Below are 15,539 nucleotides of genomic sequence, written 5' to 3'. Positions count from 1 at the left end.
CATTGTAGGATATTGCTCATTTAATTACTGTTGTCTGTACATTCATCTGTCCCTACTCAGTCCTGCACCTCACCATAGCCCTCCTTTGCAGCTCACCTGGACCCTTCAGGTAGCTTCAGCATGCTGTGGCTTTCTAATTGGGTTCAGTACTATCTAGCTAACCACAGTGACTCTTTCCCATTTTTTACCAACTCTGTCTGGATGCAGTAAAATAAACATCTTTGAACATAGAGGTTTATGTAATCCTTTGCAGGCATCCTGTAGTCTACATATATACATAATACACAATACTGCGTGAAATGTAATGATCTGATGCATAGTTAACACTGGAAGAAGAACCCATGTTTGGGTAGAGGACGCTGTTGCTCAGTTGGCATGAAAGACGTAACCAGTGTGGTAGATGACCTTCTGCTACATAGTGAATTTGAGGCCAGCCTGTACAAGGTCTTTGCCACCTGCCAGCTGCTTGGTAAGTTGCAGCCAATGAAACAATGTAGCTTTGTGAATTTACTATTATTCAATAGATTCTGACACTGTGGAAATACACGACCATGTTCGTCTGTGGATGGCATAGCACCCTTACCGAAGAGAGTTCAGCCTAGGAATTTGGATTTAATAAACGGGCTAGATGACAACCCTGTTGTTTAGCAAGCATGGGAGAATTCTCACAGTATGGAAGAGTCACGCTATTGCCTTCCCTACCTCTCCTGGAACTATCGCTAAACAGCAAAACTTCCTTTTATCATTTTTTCTCATTCAGTTCAGCAGAAAGGCCCTCAGGGGTGAGGAAAACTGCGCTCCTGTGTTGACCTTTAAACAGCAGACTAAGTTCAGGCTTTTAAGATTCCAAATGGGTCAAAATTAGAAGAACTGAAACCATGAAATTGTTCCTCTGGGTGTAATGTTAGCCCGAGGATAAAAATCCTTTAGGCCAAGACGGAAATTATTAGTAATTATTAGTTTATATTTTAACAGCAGTTTAAACTATCATTCGGCCTTGCCACACTGTCTTACTAAAAAGTGGGGCTGCCTCGGTGCGATTTTTTTTTTTTCCCCTCAAGTGAATTACAGTAACCTTTCCCTCGTTAACTTCACCTGAGTCTGCAGCTCCAGCAACAACAACATAAAAAGCGTCCTGATTGATGTACCTTCCAGGCTATCTGCAGCGGAAGGAGAGCGCGCGAGCAAGGCGCTGTCCAATCAGCTCTCGAAGGTAGGGCGGGACCTTTCGCGCCTCCGCCCCGGGGTTGGCGGACTGGAGAAGGAGCGAAGATGGCGGAGTGAGGCGTGCCCCGGGCAGCCGGCCTCCGGGCCCCGGGCGGGCCTCGCTCGAGAGGCGAGGTGCTTCTGCTGGACTTAGTGAGGTGAGCCGGGGAGGCCGTCCGTTCATCGGGCGACGAGCAGCCGGTGGGGCGGCGTGGGATGGGATGGGATGGCGACGAACCTAACGCGGGAGCCGGCGGGGCCTGGGCCCCCGGGGCTTTCCTGCCGCCGCCGCCGCGTCGGGTCGGCCCGCGCCGGCTCCTGGTTTGTGGCGGCGCCCTCCCCTCACCCGCCGGCGCTCCACGCCCTTCTCCGTGCCCTTCGCTTTGGCCGCCCGCCGTGTGCTTTACCCTAGTCCTCCACGATTGCACTGGCGCGGGCTGCGCCTGGAAGCCGCTGTGTCCATCACCCGTTTATTTTTCGAAGAATATCTCCGTATCGTTTTTAACATCGTTTTTAACAGTGACCTATTAGCGAAGGCGTCATCAGTCAAGGTAACAATGAGGCCTGTTGCAGCTCTGGGTGTTTGGTGTCCCCAGCGCATTGACCTTGAGATTGGCGGTAACAGGCACCCCCTGGTATTTTCATACGAGAATGTGTATCGCCGATAGGCGCGTGTAACCTTTATCTCATACTCGCACCCGCCAAACTTTTATGACCATAGTAAGCAGGGTTGTTCTCCCTGATAATGTCCTTAGGCGCATTAATTTCGGCTGACAGGTCTCAGTGGAATTCACAGTTGTTGGTTTCTTGCCCAGAATTAAGGGAAACGATATACGATGCTTTTTAAAAAAATTTTTTTTCTAATTTATTTTTAAGAACTGTAGTTTTGGAAATAGTGTTGGAATATCATTTGTGTTGCTGGTGTGAATACAAAGTAATTAGTACTGTCAGATATTTATATGCGGTTCTTATTTAATTTTATGAGGCATTTCTTTGTAATTGGCTCTCAGTTAAATTCTAGGCATGTCTGCGTTTCTGATTTCTGGATTGGTGAGGCATATACATGGTGCACAGGTCTAGAATGTGTATCTATCAAACGCTTGTCTCAAAAATAAACTGGCACAGCCTGGTGTGGTGACATATGCCTTTGATCCCAGCACTTGGGAGGCAGAGGCAGCTGGATCTCTGAGTTTGAGACCACCCTGGTTTACAAAGTAAGTTCCAATACAGCCAGGACTACACAAAGAAATCCTGTCTAAAAAAAACGGACAAACTGGCACATTGGTGAAAGCGAATTCAAATGGAAGTATCGTAATTTAGACCTTTAGCAAAACTGACAGCAGAAAGAAACACTTGCTTAGAAAAAGACGAAAAAGTTCTCCCCTTTGGCAGGAGTAATTTTTTTTAAATCTGATCCTCAAGGAAAAAAAAAAGTATGAGCCAGAGGAAGAGACTATAACATTCTTCCCCGTCTTAGAACGGAAAGTGTATGTGTATTTGCACTAAAGGCAAAAGTCTTAACTAGCCCACTATACTCTACTGGAAGTTTTATGAAGTTACACTTTTTTCCCCTCCAGAAAGACTCCACAGTAAACATAAATTCTAAAGGACAATGTTGCATAAAAGCTTCAGAACTACGCCTAAAATGTTGATGTTTTTAAAAAGTAGACAGAAAGTGATTTTGGTTGGTCTTTTAGAATACTTATGAGTGCATTTTTCTTAGAATGGTTAGGTTGGACATCTTTGCATAGTAATAATTGTAGTATTAGTAAAGGATATGTATGGTGGTTTGAATGAGAATAACCTCATTGACTCATGTTTGAATACTTGGTCCCAAGTTGGTGGAATTGTTTGGGAAGGACTAGGAAGACTGGCCTTGTTGGAGGTGTGTATCACACTAGGGTCAGGCTTTGAGGGGTCAGAAGACCCAGAGTTATTCTTGTCAGGTCTCTCTGCCTCCTGCTTGATACTAGAGACGTGAGCTCACCTGTTCCTGCCACCCTGCTTCTACTCTGCCATCATGAGTTCTAACACTCTGAAACTGCAAGCCCAATTAAATGATTCTGAATTGCATTGGTCATATCACAGCAATAAAAAGAAGCTAAGATGGGCTGGAGAGATGGCTCAGTGGTTAAGAACACTGACTGTTCTTCTAAGAGGTCCTGAGTTCAATTCCAGACCACATGGTGGCCCACAACCACCTTGAATGAGATCTGGTGCCCTCTGCTGGCATGCAGGCAGAAGACATAATAAATAAATAAATAAAATCTTTATTAAAAAAAAAAAAAGAAGCTAAGACACTTATCATTGTATTCTTTTTATTTTCAGGAACACACAGGATGAATATTTTCATGGCCTTAGGTGCTTTTATATTCAGCTCAGAATTCAGAACTCAGGACTTGGCAAGTAAGTAGTAATGGGATAATCACTCCAAAAACTATTATAGCAACTTGAAAAGGACTCAATAGAATTAAAACAAATAAACCATTGACTTCAACAGAAGATGAATATAAAAATGACTACAAGCCGGACACCATGGCACAATGCCTTTATTCCTAGCACTTGGGATTTGGGAAACTCTGGTGATGATTGAGTTTGAAACTAATCTGGGGGGCTAGAGAGATGGCTCAGAGGTTAAGAGCACTGACTACTCTTACAGATTGTCCTGAGTTCAATTTCCAGCAACTACATGGTGGCTCACAACCACCTGTACTGAGATCTGGTGCCCTCTTCTGGCCTTCAAGGCTACATGCATACAGAACACTGTATACATAATTAATTAATTAATTAATTAATTAATTAATTAAAAAAAGAAAAGACACTAATTTGGGCTATATAGCAAGACATTTGTTTTAATAAATAAAACCCAAATTCCAGCCGGGTGGAATACCTTTAATCCAAGCACTCAGGAAGCAGTGGCAGGGGCAAGCCATCTCTGAACTAAAGGTCAGCCTGGTCTACAGAACAAGTTCCAGAATAGCCAAGGCTACACAGAGAAACCCTGACTCAAAAAAAAACCCCAAAAGATATAATTATTATCTATTCTATGTGTGTATATATGTACAAACTTGCACACGTGCGATCACACTACTGGCCTCTATTTTGTATTTAAATCAAAGCAGGATCAAAACCAGGACCTTAGTGTTGCATGTCTTTGGTCCCAGCACGGGGAGGCAGAGTTCAAGGCCAGTCTGCTCTACGTAGAAAGTTGGAGAGGACTATACAGTGAGACAAGCAACTTCTTCTCAAAAACAATCCAGTAATTAAAGGGCTGAAGCAGGAGAATTGGGATTTCAAGGCCAGGCTGACTTACACAGACAGATCCTATCATAATACAACTAACCAGCTAACCAACTAAAACCATTGTAGGGCCTAGAGGGATACCTCAGTGGTTAAAAGCATCCAATTTTTTTTTTTGGTTTTTTTTTTTTTTTTTTTTTTTTGGTTTTTTGAGACAGGGTTTCTAGAACTAGCTCTTGTAGACCAGGCTGGTCTTGAACTCACAGAGATCCGCCTGCCTCTGCCTCCCGAGTGCTGGGATTAAAGGCGTGCGCCACCAACGCCCGGCTTCCAATATTCTTTTAGGGACCTCCAGATTCAGTTCCTACCACCCACATGACATCCAGCACCCTCTTAACTGGTTATACCTGTTATGACCTTATTTCCAAGTAATGTCAGAGTCTCAGATACTAGACTCAGGATTTCAACATGGGAATTGTGGCAGGACACTTACTTAATCTGTAGTACCCACTTAAATACATTAATTGTATTATGAAAATCATTCTGTGTACAACCAGTCAGACTTTAACTTTGTGTACCATTAATGTGAATTAATGAGAGTAAAAAGAATCATAGTAATAGTCAAAATGATGGGCTGGCAAGATAGCACAGAGAGCAGGGCATTTGATGAACTAACCTGGCAACCTAACCTGCTCAGGGTTGTAATGAGAGCCATGTGTGGTAGTGGTGATTCGTACCTTTAATCCTAGGAGAGCCAGGCTTATCTCTGTGAGTTTGAGGTCAGCCTGTTCTACACAGCAAGTTACAGGCTAGCCAGGGCTGCATAGATCAACCCCACACTAAAAAACAAACAACAACAACAAAAATATGGTTTTTTAGGACATGCAGGAAAGGGAGAATAGAGAAAAAACTTTTATTTTGAGACTTGTCTCACTTTGTAGCTCAGGCTGACCTCACCTCATTGTGTAGCTCAGGTTGGCCTCAGATTTAATAGTAGTCCTAAAGTCCCTGCTTCCTAATACTGGGATAACAGGCCTGTGCAACCTTCTTGGTGCAAGAGAACGGTGTCTTGTTTCTCAAATGGCTCCCACTATGGAACCCTAGTTGGCCTGGAATTTACCATGTAGACCAGGTTGACTTAAATTTGTGGTGATCCTCCTGCTTCTGCCTCTCAGGTGCTAGGATTATAGGCTTAATGCCCCTAAAATCTGCTAAAATGTTTTTTTAATGGATGCAGGATTTTACTTTTACTTTTTTAGTTATTTACTTGTTTTTAACCATTCTATGGTTTGAACCCAGGGCTTCCCTTATGCTACAAAAGCGCTCAGTCTGATAGTTGGTAGTGCAGGCCTTTAGTCCCAGCACTCAGTAGGCAAAGACATGCAGATTTCTGTGAGTTTGAGATCAGCCTGGTCTACAAGAGCTAGTTCCACGACAGCCTTCAAAGCCACAGAGAAACCCTATCTCGAACACCCACCCCCCAAAAAAACCAAAACCACAAAAACCCAAAAGCATTCATTATTGAGTTATGACTTGTGCCACCCAAGGGTTTTTTTTTTTTTCAATTAAAAACACATTCATTTATTTATTCTTTTAGATTTACCTTATGTGTATGAATGTTTTCCCTACATGTGAGTGTGCCCTGTGTTATCCACCATCTGGGTGCTGGGAATTGAACTTGTTCCTCTGCAAGCACATGTTCTTAACTGCTGAGCCATCTCTCCAGCCTCACAAGGTTTCTTTTTGAGGAATAGAAAAGATGTCATTGGCTTATGGCATGGTCTCAATACCTACCTCAGCCTGGCTTTGAATTCTGTAACCTCTTTGCCTCAGCCTCAGTACTACAGGCTACAAGTGAACACAGCACACCTAACTAAAGTATTTGTATGCACATGTATGTATGTTTTAAATACTGATTTTAAAAGTAAGTTTACATAGGAGTCCCTGTCCTAATCTTCCTATTTTGAATTTGATTTGTTTTTCCAGGACTTTCTATGTTGTCTTCTCAGTGGGGCATCCTGGTTCTTTCATACAGCCACTTTCCTTGGTGAAATTCAGATGGCTTTCTACAGGGGCCTCCATGGTTTGGAATGGAGAGGCTGCTTTCCTTTATTCCACCTCAGACTCGGCACAGAGAAGCCGGAGAATGCAGCTGTCTGCTGACTTCAGGAAGAAAAAACCAACTGGCAAGGGTCTTCTGCTGCAGTTTGCTTCATTAGAAAGACACTGTTTGCAACTGGAAGGAAGATGTTTAATTTGAAACAGGTGCTTAGATTGTGCATTGTGAATTCTTCCTTTAAAAGCTCCAAACAACAAACTATACAAATACCATGTGTGGATGACTTCAGGTTTTTGTTTTGTTTTTTAATTCTGCCAGTTTTAACACTATTATAAGCACACTTGAGACTGCAGTGGTAAATTCCAAATATCCATTATAATTTGAGGTGAAAGAAACGTTATCTAAATCCTGGCTCACCATCTGACAGATTCCTGGGCAAAAACAAATCACCGGTATGACAAAAGCAAAAGACAAGAAAGATATCAGGGTTGATTTCACATGGAAGTGAAGCCATTGCAGTTTGTGTGCAGAGTCACATTTTTATATGTATAATTCCATGTTTTTGTTTTTAAATACGATTTTCCTCTTGGAGATGAAAGCTATTGTTTCATGGGAGGGCTTTGGACAGTTTGATGGTCTTGAGTGTTTGAGTTTTGTCTCTTTTGCTTTGCTTTTTCATCCTCCTCAGGAAGGACCAGCTAGCCTGCAGCTAGTTCAAAGTGGGAAGAGAACAGGCTGGGCTGATGCTTGCCTCAAACTGCCAGTGAAGATCAGAAGTTCAGGTTCAGCTTGAGCCACATGGTAAAGCTATCTCAAAAACAGCAGAAAAATGAAAACAAAACAAACAAACAAACAAACAAAAAAATGAACCCAGTAACACCACTCTTGTTTTTCAAGATTTTTTTTTTTTTTTTTTTTTTTTTGTGGAATCGAATGTAGCACATGAGACTTTGGTTTTCTGTGCAGCTGTGGCTGGAAAGAAAGTAGAATATGTGTTATGTGATGGACCCTATATTGTAACTTGCCTTCAACAACTTTGGACCTAGAGGAGTAAAGGAAAAAAATAACTCCGCATATAAATCCTTCTAAGAAAAAGAAGCGGTGATGTCTTATGTAGCATCATCTGACTTTTCAGCATTTTTACATTATGTACTTGCATTTTTTATAAAAGCATAAATAACTTCCTTTATCCCAAGATGGGTACTTGGACATTTATTTTTCTAGGTGATAATGTAATGTAAGGCTGAAATTCTGGGACTCAGGTAAATTTTCCCAGTTTGAATTGAACTTCCTTACCAGAGAATGGACCTCAGAAGCAATGTTCCTAGTGCTGTGGTCAATCAACTCTATCTACTCTTGGAAGAAATTCAGGATCTGAACAAAACTTCAAATAAGAAAAGCAGGTCTAGTAAGAAGTGTGGATCCTATTGCCAGTCGCTGTAGATTTAAATGAAATTCAGGGTGGGGGTAGGGAGACCTCAAAACTAGTTCCAAGAAATAATGCATGTTTGTTTTTTTCCTTTAATTAACAGTTATAAGGAACCATTGTGAAAACCTCTCTTTGCTTCCAAATCAAGAGAAGTCTATTTTATGTGATGCCAGGCTTTTACAAGGGAGGGAACTGTTGAAATGGTTGCAATGGTTGCCAGTAGAGAAGGAACAGGTGCTCTTGGAGCTGATTTCTGGAACCATTTCCCAGTGCTGTGAATTTGAGTCATAGAAAGGATCAAAATTGGGAAATTTGAATATTCTAATAATTTAGTCAGATTGGGCAACAAATTTGAATTTATACTGAAAGTTTTTTTTTCTTAAATACTTATTATAAAAAAACCTTTTAATGAGAGCAAATAATGATACAACACTAGAGAAATAAGGCTTAAATTTAACCTAAATTGCTGGACTTGTTACCCCACACCTGTAACCACTGCATTTTGGAGTCTGAGGCAGGAGTATTGGCCACAAGATCAAAGCCAGCCTGATTGACAGACCTGTCTCAAAATGCAACAAAAATATAACCCAAATTTCCTCTTTAAGTACCCCAGCCACTTATATTTTCATTTAGAAGACAATGGAAGCCAGCTGGTGACAGTTCCTGCACCTTACCTTGGGCAACTTTATGGGCTAAGGCCCTGTGGCAGGGCTGTCACCACCAAGGAGGTGTCACCTTTTGCTCCAAATGCTTCACATTTGTAGCTTAAACCTTCAAGTTTAAGTTGAGTTCCCTTTGTCAAAGATGCTCCTGTGCCCTGCATTGTTAGCACCAGATGGCATTTCATAGCCTGGGTTGTTCCAGCTGTAGTTGCCTGGTGTGCAGTACATTTTCATTTTATAGTCTTGCTTGGGTTTTCTTAATAGCAGCAAAAACTACCATTTTAGGGCTGTGCTTCCACATGTAGCCGCGCCTCCTCCCTTCTCCATGGAAGCTGGCAGTTTTTCCTTTGAAGTTACTAAACAAAAACGGGATATGTGCAATATAAATATATATATATATATGTATATTTTAATACTTGTGGACAAGTGTTACAAGTTGTTTAAGAACAACAAAATCACCAATGTCTTCCATTTTGAGATGTGTATAGTTTTGTAAGCAGTAGTACTTGGTAGCATATTGTAGTGCCATGTTAGGGGTTAGTGCATGAATTTAGCATAATTTTAAACTTCAGGATGAAATAGTGATAATAACTAGTAGTGTAAAAAGAGTGGAAAATTCTAGACCTTTACTTTTTGTGTATGAATCTGTGATATCCTCCCTGGGGATAGGACATAAAGGCCAAAACAACTAATGTCTGAACAGAAATGTGGGTTCACATTGAGAAACATTGTGCTTGGGGAAATGTTAGCCTTTCACAAGGTAGCTACACATAGCTGCCTTTGTAGCTTTTCAGCCCTCAGAGCAAGGCCTCATTTCATGCTTATGTCTTGCTCTCTTAGTTTGAAGCTAGCTTGCTCATATTTGTATTGTATGTCTTGGGTTCATTTTCCCTATTTTGTGTCCAGAGAATTATTTTCTATTTTGCATGTCTGAGATGCTATGCTAATTGCTTTAGCACATTTAATCTCTGGCCATTTTCTTTCCTGTTTGCATCACATGCGCTAATTGCAGAACCTTGTGGGCAGTCTGGAGTCTCTTGTATTCTAGGCTTTTTTTCCTACTTTCCTTATGGAAATAAAGTAGTTGCTTTGTTTTGAAAAAAGAAAGTTTTCTGTAAAATGAAATTCCTACCTCTAAAAGTTGCCTAGGAAACTTGGACGGAACAGTTTTCTGGAGTGTTGTGGGGTCTTGGGTTTTTGTTTGTTTTGTTTTAATTTTAGAATTAGAGTCCTGCCAGGTGTGGTTGTCCATGCCTGTAAACCCAGAATTTGAAAAGCTGAGGCAGGAGGATCAGGAGTTCAAGGTTATCCTTTGTTACATAGTGAGTTGGAGGTCAATCTGAGCTACATGGGATCCTGTCTCAGAAAACCAAAAGAAAAGAGAGTCTAGGACCTACGAATTACATTAGTGTGATAGAAAATCTAAAATTGTTTTTAATGTGACTTTTTCCCACACAAACTAGGTATGAGTAGTATTAGCTATCCAGGGACCCAGGAATAGATCCCTGTAGAATATCACCTGGGTGAAACTGCTTCTGAAAAGCATTTAAATTTAAGAAACAAAGGGAGAAAAACTTGAAAAAGTAATGCATATAAAGTAGCACAGTATATAGGAAAGGATATTTCCTATTGCAAAAAAAAAGCCATAAATGAACTAAAAATGTTAAAGAGGTGGAATTTAGTAGCAATAACAGTTTTGCATGTATAGCAAATAGTGTTCACAAAGCTGTATGGTTGAGTGATTACTATTTGAATTTGTGGGCTTCTGCAGTCTTATAGAGTCCACAAAAGGAAAATACATCATAGGTTAAAAAGCATTTAAACTATGAATGTATATGAATGTGCCGTGTGAAAAACAACAACTTTCATATATGTGTTAAAGACTATTTTGTTTCCCCAGAGTTTACAGCAGTTAAAATCTTTCTAGTGCTTAACCTGGAAACAAATGTACTTCTATATTCCCAGTGAAGCCAACAAGTAGGGGTCTTGCTTAAATTGTTCTTATTATTAGTCATTTATTGTGTAGAATGAGGTATACTCTGTAACCTTTGTTCATTGGCTTCCTGGCTACTTTTTCAAAAAGAAAAATTTGTTTTTGTGTGTGATTGGTGTGTCTGGAGGGTGGGGAAGGTAGCCTCAAGAACTTGCTGGCTTTTCCTTGTACTTAGATCAAGGAAGTTAGGGATGAAAGATAAACAAAATGACTGGGCAGTATGGAGCCTGGGGGTTATGTATGTGTCTGATATATGTATGTGATGAAGCTTATGGCCTGTGTGTGACTGCATATTTTTTTAACAAGGAGAACGCAGCAAACTCATCCCTTTCTTGATCTGAGGAGTCACGCAGCTCACATCAGAATCTAAGAGTGGAACTGGGGTGACTCCTCGATTCCTTTACCTCATGTCCATTGTGGCCACTTGAACATCTGAAAAGATCTGGGTCTGTGTTCCTTTGTTTTCCCAGGGGAAAAATAATTAAGAGTAGTTTTGTAGATCTCAGACTCTAATGAGTTATTTTATTACAAGCCTAAGAGTAGGGAAAAGGCTATACTGAGTGTAGTTTCTCTTTAAATGTCCTGTGATGTCCATGTTAGGTTTTGAGTCAACCAAGCAATATTCAGACATCTGTATGATCATGGACACATGGCTAATTCAGTTACATCAGAGATTACCCTTAACAGCCATGTTTATAGTTCTAAGTGTAAAACTATGCTACAAGATTTTGTGGTCTCAAAGTATGTGGTTAATTAGTATTCAATCTTCCTGTAGTCTCTTGTTTACTCTTTGTGTACCTGTGATATGCAAAATATGAAGAGGAACCCCCCCCACCTTCAGGAGTTTACATTCTCATGGTGCTGTAGGTGCAAGCAAATTGTCTCTAGTTTATTTAGAACATTGCTTGGCTATTAATTATACCATTTTGGAAAAGCCCCTTGGCCGAGAGTTTTAAAATGCAGAGGGCTATGCTAAATTTCAGGGCATTACTGCTTGAGTTTACATTGTTGTAGCTCTGCTCCTTAACTTTCCCCAGGGAGCTGTTCATTAATGTGAATCAGAAAAGAACCCATTCTGCCTAAGTATCCTCACCACCCATACAGCTCTCAATAAGTGGCCAAGAAAACTTACTGCTCCAAAAAGACAGTCACCTCAGTTCCTTTTTCCAGGGCTTTAAACATTTTTTACCCTCAAAGGGCCAGGATTTCTAGCTAAGTCTTTTAGTAGAATTAAATAGAAGTCTTTCTTTCTTTCTTTCTTTCTTTCTTTCTTTCTTTCTCTTTCTTTTTTTGAGAATTGAAGAATTTTACTGCAGTTACCAATACAAAAAAATAAAATAGTGTTGTGCTTATCAGCTTGAGTAAACACCCAAATCATTAGTTGAACAGATTAATCCATACATAAAAGAATCCATAGCATGTGAGTCCAGTTGTACTAAATGCCCTTTATAATGCTAAATAGAAGTCTTAAGTTTAACCTTTTTGTATATGACTTGTTTCTGTTTTGAAGCAGCGTTGTAGTAGATACAGTGTACCAGAATGCATCTCTAAGGTATTTGACTGACATACTCAGCTGAAGTTTTGCATGTATCATTGCTTTTCCCACAGTTCTGAATCAAAGGGTTTGCATGTTTATTAAAACCAGGCCTGGTTGAAAGTGTAAGCAATACTAGCAGGCCCATAACTGATTATAGAATGCTGAAATTCTAATGCATGGTTGAAATTTCTCATTATTAGGTAGTTACTAGTAATTTTCTATATGCATTTATTAATAATGAAGCAATAGATACTTAAACCAATAGCTTGATTTTATTGTTTGAATTATTTTTATTTTCTAATTAAAGATTGTCTTACTTCCACTGAAAAATGGGAAGTACAAGATAAACAAGGGGCAACCACAAGACATTCATACTGTTAGGAATACAGCAAGCAGTGCTCACTCTGTTTCCTAGCTCTATTTATTCCCAAGCATGTTTGCAAATAAAAGACAAACTAAGCATGTTGAATAAGCTGCTATAATCTGGACGGTGCAGGGTTTCAGAATTGAGAAATAACCTATATAGGGTCAGTCATCTTAATTCAGAAATAAGTGTTCAGTTTTCTAAACAACTAGCTGTGAGGTTTGTTTCATTAGTTTTATGTAGAGTAAGTTTGGGGTTTCTTAAAATAGATTAAGCCGGATGCATGCTCTGCAGTCCCTGAACAGACAGAAGCCAGCCTGTGTGCCACAGCTAGACTCCTTCACAGAAAACACATGAGTATCTTGGAGGTGTGTAGCATCAGTGTGCACTTACTTCCGTAGGTGCTGATACTATCTGTAAGTAGCCCAGCACTAAGAGTCTCTGCAGAGTCGAAGAAGTTCTGCCATTGCTGTTGTATTTACAGTAGTTGAGCTAGAGTTTTACTTTAAATGAGTTGGTCTAAAGTATGGATCTTGCCTAAAACTTTTGATTCCTGATGAACAGGAAAAGTTTGTCTTCTTCCAAAAAACAAAACATTTATTTGGGTGAACAAACATTGGTGAAAGGAGCAGAAGTGTAATACAGTGGCAGAGCCACCTGAGAAAATAGGTTCAGTTGCCAGCACTACCAAAAATAGCCATATTTGGCAGCATAAGAATTTCTTAGATTTCTTGACTTGGAAATGATCAAATAACAAATAGTTTTGGCAATTAATGAGAAGTATTTATAATGTATGAAAGACCTAAATAGAATTCAGTTCAAATAAAACTTTCACTGGGTTTAATTCAATTTACATGTCATATGATGGAAAAATAGTTTGAAATTTAACTTTTTGGGGGGTGGTGGTTTGAGGCAGGGTTTCTCTGTGGCTTTGGAGGCTGTCCTGGAACTAGCTCTTGTAGACCAAGCTGATCTCGAACTCAGGAGATCCGCCTGCCTCTGCCTCCTGAGTGCTGGGACTAACGGCATGCCCCACCATTGCCTGGCGAAATTTAACTTTTGTTGTGGTGCTTTGCTGTGGATGTGACCTAGAATGGTAACTTCCATCTTTGAGAACTGAATTCATAGTTGTCAGTGTGGTGTTTGCTTCCCACTGAAGTACAGGAATTGGGGTGTGTGGTTTGTCCCAAATAGAAATGTTCTTTGCCACTTCCTGATATTCTGCCAGCCAATAAAGATGAATGGTTAAGTTCTTTCCTCTAACAAACACTTAGTCCTCTAACTCTGATAGTCTACTAAAGTCAGTTAAAACAGATTATACATGAAAATTAAGTGTATATTTGGTAGAGCTCAGACTTTAAATACCTTTAAAGTCAGAATATAATTATGATTACTGAAGATTTTCAAAACATTTTGACACCTTTGGTAATGGTGTGCTGTGTTTGAGTTTGTGTGAGTTTGTGTTTTTGTTTTTCTGCTTGGGACACAGCTCTTAGAGAGCACTTAGGCCCTGGGATCAGACAGGTGTTCTGTCATCGTGTTACCAGTCTTTAAACATTTCTGTCTGGGCATTAACCTTACACCCACCTATCCCTATAATGAGAAGGGTTAAGAATATCCAAGTAATCTACCTGAGAGTGGTGTGGCTGGCTTGCCTTCAAGCACAGGTGTTGCTGTTTGCTTGCTCTTCCATGTACCTTGCATCAAACCGTCGGTGTATGAGGTTATGTTACAAGAGCTGCACTGAATGTTTGAAGCACTACAAAAGGCAGCTTCCTAATCTATGCATCTTTGGGAGTTTTGAAGAAATTTGACTCTTTGGAAAAGGAACTATTGTGAGAGTTTGAAACTGCACCTGTATGTATATGTTTTAGCAATAAAGCATGAGCTGAGAATGCACTGACATTTCATTGTGTGCTGTTACTTTGAAATGGCAATTCCATATAATGTAAGTTACAATAGGAAGCCTTTCCACAGGCCCTTGTTGAAGTGGGTGTTAACTGTCTTTCTGTTATTGTTTCTCATTGGGGGTAGGGAGCGGTTGTTGAGACAAGGTCACCTTGGCTGGCCTTGAACTCACAGAGATCCCCTGCCTTTGCCTTCTGAGTGCAGGATTACAAGTGTGTATCATCACTTGTTTTTTTTTTTTCTTTTTTCTGGGTTTCTTAATGCCTTATTAGTGGTGGTTTCTGGTCACCCAGTGGTAACAAACATCTGAAGAGAAGGAACATAACAATTTATTTCCTTTTTATGCTTCGTCCAAATACATCCTTTGTTGTGGGATAATCGTTTGTACACTGTGAAGATGTGTCTCTGCTGAGGCACCTTCTGAGTGGTTTAATAAAGATCCAAATAGCCAATAGCTAGGGGGCCTTCATAGGGAGAGAGAAACTCCAGGGAAGAATCAGGCGAGATTCAACAGCCAGATGCAACAGAAATAGGACATAAAGTACTGAAGAGAGGTAACAGACCACGTGGCAGAACGTCGATTTATATAAAAGTACTAAGTTATAAGAGCTGGTTGGGAACAAGCCTAAGCTTTCATACTTAGTAAGACATCTCCAGGTCATTATTTGGGAGCTGGAGGTCCAAAGAAGGATCTGTTACAATCCTTAGTTTCTGTTAAGATTCTAAACAAAATAATGATTAAAAACAATTCATTCCTCTAAGTTCTTGCCATGAGAAATAGAGTCTAAGTTGGTTTTATTCTTCAGGTAAGACCCAAAAGAAAACGTACTTGTGTTAACCCTGGCTGTAAGAACAGAGCTGGGCTAAGATCTCACAGGTGTAAGATAGAGGGCTACCAGTGACTGGTTTGAAGCAAGACTTTCTCAGGGTTGATCTTTGAGAGCAGTATACCAACCACTGTCCCCCAGTACCCTTATTTCTACTCCTGCAGGCTATGGGTGATTCTTTTGTTTGGACCTCTTTCTACCCAACAGTATGAGAGTTTGCTGCTTCTCCCTTTACTCCTTGTTCGTGGTACAGGAATTTGTACTAGGAAGATGATGCTGAGGCCAAAAAGCAAGTTATTTTTAAGATGCACTGG

The 15,539-nt window shown here is 40.2% G+C and overlaps 1 long non-coding RNA gene across 1 annotated transcript; it reads left to right on the top strand.

Annotated features, from left to right (window-relative positions):
- Positions 1 to 1,214: 1,214 nt before the first annotated feature.
- Positions 1,215 to 14,395, top strand: LOC103159748. Its single transcript, XR_003486574.2, has 3 exons — positions 1,215 to 1,364; positions 3,535 to 3,612; positions 6,433 to 14,395. It is a non-coding gene; the product is annotated as an uncharacterized LOC103159748 (long non-coding RNA).
- Positions 14,396 to 15,539: the final 1,144 nt, after the last annotated feature.

The sequence above is a fragment of the Cricetulus griseus genome, chromosome 6, assembly GCF_003668045.3.
Source record: "Cricetulus griseus strain 17A/GY chromosome 6, alternate assembly CriGri-PICRH-1.0, whole genome shotgun sequence".
NCBI lineage: Eukaryota > Metazoa > Chordata > Mammalia > Rodentia > Cricetidae > Cricetulus > Cricetulus griseus.
This window is presented reverse-complemented; position numbering and strand designations above follow the sequence as displayed.